This window comes from Mustela putorius, unplaced genomic scaffold (genome assembly GCF_011764305.1).
Source record: "Mustela putorius furo isolate JIRA1106 unplaced genomic scaffold, ASM1176430v1.1 tig00000738_pilon_pilon_pilon, whole genome shotgun sequence".
NCBI classification, from domain to species: domain Eukaryota; kingdom Metazoa; phylum Chordata; class Mammalia; order Carnivora; family Mustelidae; genus Mustela; species Mustela putorius.
Window position 1 is genome coordinate 9,997,811 of NW_025421463.1, and position 4,883 is coordinate 10,002,693.

The 4,883-nt window shown below is 49.5% G+C and overlaps 1 long non-coding RNA gene across 1 annotated transcript; it reads left to right on the top strand.

Annotated features, from left to right (window-relative positions):
- Positions 1-200: 200 nt before the first annotated feature.
- Positions 201-3,998, top strand: LOC123393093. Its single transcript, XR_006607825.1, has 2 exons — positions 201-419; positions 3,382-3,998. It is a non-coding gene; the product is annotated as an uncharacterized LOC123393093 (long non-coding RNA).
- The last annotated feature ends 885 nt before the right edge of the window (positions 3,999-4,883 follow it).

Sequence of the window (4,883 nt, forward strand, 5' to 3'; positions counted from 1 at the left end):
GTTATATATGGATGGGTGTAGAGTGAGTGTGTATGTGTGGGTGGGTGTGGAGTGTGTCTGTGTGTGTGTGTGAAGCATCGGTGTATGCTCATTCTCTTCACAACACCTGCAAATGCCGCCCTCCCCCGCCCCTGGCCCGCGGGCTCTAGGATTACAAAATCCTCAAGTCCCTCTCTTGTGCGGCTTACATTCCGGTGAGAGAAGAAATGTTAGGCAGATGCCTATTTCCATAAATAGTAAAGCTAAGAGGCCAGAGAGTGAGCAGGCTGGCGGGGAGCTTTTCCAGGTAACTTAAGCCAGAAGGTGTCTTTGAGAAGGTGGGACTTGAGCGGGGATCTGAATAAAGCGGGGAATGAGAGGTGCAGTCCTCAGGACGCGGTGGCCAAGGCAGAGGGAACTGCAGATGCGAAGACCCCGAGGTAAGAATTTAGCATGTTTAGGAGATGAGAAGGAGGCCGGCCCGAAGGGAGTGAGGGGAGCAGAGGGGAGAACGGCAGGGCAGGAGGACAGAGAGATTAAGGGGAGGCAGGTGTGTAGCAGCGTGCAGAGCCCTGTGCCATGGCGTTTTACTGAGCTAAGAGGACAATGGGATTCCAGCGGGAGGCTGTGAGCAAAGACCTATCACCCTGGGACTTGGGTTTTAAAGGGCTCTCTCAGGCTGCTGTTCGCAGAACAGACTGAAGGGGGCGACGTCGATCAGGGAGCTGAAGGGAAAGGCTGCAGAGACCCCCATGAGTGGATGGCCAGGACCAAGTAGGTGGCCTTGGAGGATGAGACATGGGGTTGCTGACTGAGACATGCGGATGTATGGACATATTTCTGGAGGGATGGCCTATATTGGCCACCTGTATCTCCTGACAGCCCAGCAGGCCTCTTCTGGAGAAAATGGGTCCACTTCACATATGGCCAACAACCTTGTCTTGATGGACATGGTGGACATGGAATGGTCCCTCAGAGTTCCCAAACCCACCCAGCTGAGAGGCCAGTCCTGGACCTCGGCAAGGTCAGCAAGGCTCCCTTCCCTGGAAAACTGTATCTTTATTAGAAAGACAGAGTTCTGGGCACCTGGGTGGCTCAGTGGGTTAAGCCTCTGCCTTCAGCTCAGGTCGTGATCCCAGGGTCCTGGGATCGAGCCCTGCATTGGGCTCTCTGCTCAGCAGGGAGCCTGCTTTGCCCTCTCCCTCTGCCTGCCTCTCTGCCTTCTTGTGGTCTCTCTCTCTGTCAAATAAATAAAATCTTTAAAAAGAAAGAAAGAAAGAAAGAAAGAAAGAAAGAAAGAAAGAAAGAAAGAAAGAAAGAAAGAAAGAAAGACATAGTTCTGAAATTGGATCATATTCACCCTGACAGGGGTCCCCTGAAGGGGTTGCCCATGGGTTCTACTGGTCTGACCATGGGGCTGCTTCGGTCCCCTTCTTTTCTGATGACTGGAAGTTCCAAGTTTTCCTTGTTTCTATTATCCTATCATGTATATATTCATGCACATATATGAAAATATATATACCTACATGTATGAATATATACATACATATACATGTATGCATTCATATACACCGTGATGTTATTAGATTATATACAATGGATTATGTTATGCTATATTGTGCTATGCTATGTACACTATGTTATGCTATGTATATTAGCCAAAGTTTCTGTGCTTATCAACAAAGTAACCTTAAACAACACAGAGTCCACAGCTGTAATGAGATTATAAAAAGGGTCCAGGCTCTCCGGAGGGTTACAGTAGTGTTCCGGAGCCTCGTGCATCAGAACTCGGTCTGTGAACGAGCATCCCCATCACTCAGGCTCTTGGCAGAAACGCAGTACAGTTTCTAACCCCACCCCAGACCTACAGAATCAGAATCTGCTCTTGCACAAAATCCCCAGGTGATTCCTGTGCCCGCTAAAGCTTGAGAAGAGCTGTCTGAGAACGTGACGTGGGAGGAAGCTATCAGACTAGGAGGCAGGACGCCTGTGTTCTAGACTTGATTAGCGCCCTAAATAGTCACGTGACGTTGCCAACTCTCTTCCTAATATTTCGTCTCTTGTTTTCTCACCTCTTGCAAAAACTAAAGCAGGTCTGTGACTTGGTTTGCTCTCATGACTCTTTGGGCGCACCCACATTCCAGCAAGAGGCGCAGAACATTTTAACCAGTTAAATGTCCGTATCCCCCACGTCTGGAGGAGTGGGCAGCTTTATTCACTCATCGAGAAATGTTTGCTGACTCTGTTCCGTCTGACAGGCACCTGCCGTGTTCTGGGATGACTACCTGTGCCTGCCCCAGCCCAGTACCAGTGCTCAGTAAATGTTTCCAAATACATGATTTAATGAAAGGATCCCTTTAAAAAGCAGTTAGTGCACTGAATGTACAGTGTAAAGTGGTTTTTAATTATTATTATTATTATTATTATTATAAGCATCTCTTTAGAGATCCTTTTCCAGTTCCAACAGCCTAGGAATCTATGGAATGAGTCATTTGTCAGCTGAAGGGTTAGCAAGGATGGATCGTATTTTCTGGAAATCCCAGACCCTCACCTCATGCTTCTCTTTAAGACACGCCATCCGCAGGTTCCTCCACCCAACTCGTGGAGACCTTCTTGGAATTCAAGGATTGGTAGGTAATTTACCTGCCTGGAAAAACAGGTGCTAACTTCTTTATAGCTAAGCTGTTAGGGGGGGAGGGTAAAAGCAACTGTTTCCATAGCAACAGAAATGTACAATGTAAAGGACATAGTGTCTTGCTTAAATCTATTTATAAAGAATGTGTAGGAAAACAATTAAGGAAACAGCAGATGAAGTCCTCGGGCTCTGGCTTAATTGTCTGTCTTCCATCACTTAGCACTCATGAAAAACAGGCTATGACAGATAGGGTCGATGGGTCATCGGCCAAGAAGGGGCACCAAGAGGCACGTGTGACTTTCCTTGTTGGCTGCAGAGAGCTGAACCCGTTCACAGTCTTAGTATTCCCAGCCCCAATATTGGAGAACCCTCTGCCCGTGGCTAGCCTGGGTCCAACAATTTGGAAGGCAGGCCAGAGATGTGGGTAGAAAGTCATCACCTTCGGGGCCACTTTCACTGACCCCTGGGGCACTCTAGAGCGAGAGAAAAAGTCTTTTCTGTGACCTGCTACTCCCGCAGTGAGATGCGCAAAGCTGCATTTATATCCACTGCCTCCTCTCCAAAATGCATAATTCTTCCTGGTGCTCGGGCGGGGGCGGGGGTGGGGGCTCTCACTCAACAGTCCCAAAGCCAGTCGTCCCCCTGCCCGCTGACTCGGATCCCATCACCATCTCTGGCATCCAGGAGCAATACCTCCCACATCCCTAAATCTTGCCCACTTTTTCTTCTCGTTGTCTCCTGCTACGTGTCCATCATCCTGACCCAAGACTGCACAAAACACAGCAGAGCCAGGCTGGATGCGGGGCTTCTGAAGATGGTTCTGGGCTCTTCCCCAGGCCACATCACCTCTTCCATCGCACGCCCTGGTGTGGATCTCCAGACCCCAGGGTACCCAATGGTGTAAATCCGGTCTGCTGAGCTGAAGAACCCGTGACCACGCATGTCCTGAACTTGGAGCCCAGCCTGCAAGATCCAGATGTGGGACTGATGTTCCCTGCACAGCTTCGCAAAGGCTTTTAGCTTTCCGTTTTCCGATTCCATAGGAGCTGTGGAGCTGTGCCCTCCCCTCCCTTGAGACCCTCGTCATCGTGGCGCGGATGCAGCCTGTCCCCAAGAGGCAGTGGTGGCTGCTGACCTCCTTCCTCTATCTTTCCGTGCTCCCCAGCAGCCTCACACATGTGTTCAGCCTGGTAAATGGAAAAGACCCCTCACTGCCCCCCGAGCATGAATGCATCTCTTTCACTAATGAGGCAAACCTGTTAGGCCCTGTGCAAACAGCATGCTCTCCAACTCTGAAGATGTGCCTCTCTCTGTCACGTGGGCTGATAATGACCCAACACTTCAAAGTAAAGAGAAAATCAAAATAAAAACCCAAGAATGCTCAGTGTCTTGCTTGTTCAATAAACCCTCCTGGGCCATTTCTCCAGCATCTTCTTCCCTCCCCCAAAAGACCAGATCTTGTTTTTTTTTCTGTAACAGCTCAAACTCTCTGGCCACAGGAGTGGTTGGTGGTACTTCAGCCTCAGACCAGCCTCCCCAAGCCAAGTCCAAGCTCCTTCTGTGGCTCCAACTCCTTCCCACAAGGGCCAGACACCTTCTCTTAGGATGCACAGCTGCCTCCCTCTGCATTTCTCCTCCCCAAAACCATGTTTGTCTGGCCCCTCCTTACCATACAGTTCTCAGCTCCGAGCCACTTTCCTGGACCACTGTGCCTAAAGGAGCCTCGCCCAGGGTCATCCTGTCCCTGTCCTACTCCCTTCACGGCACTGCCTGACGTTATTCTGTTCCTTTGTGACTCCATTTATCTTCTGCTTCCTCCACTTGGATCTCTACTTACTGAAGCAGACACCCTCGATCATTTCCACAGCCTTAGTGTGTACTAAGAGTCTAGCACGTAGTGGGAGCCCCACAAATAAGTTTGTTGAATTAATGCATAATCTCTGTTAACAGCTCCCTGATGTGTGGTTGGCCAAATAATCCCCCCAAGTATAAGAGGACCGTAGATCCTATAGGATTCTGTGAGCTTTTGGGTAGGAACCTGGGGTGAGTCTCTTCTGGGAGACCCGGTACTGTAGACCAAGGTCAGGTACCCCGCGTGTGGACAGAGAAGTCAATAGATAGCAATCCATGGAAGAAGGAGTAGCAAATGCAGTGCGAAATTCTGAAGACAGTTTTTAAAGCTGTGAGACGCTACAGAATGGTTCAGATTTCAGGCAGAAAGTTGGTATGGAGCCTCCATTGGTTACCGACTCCGTAGACATTAGTTATC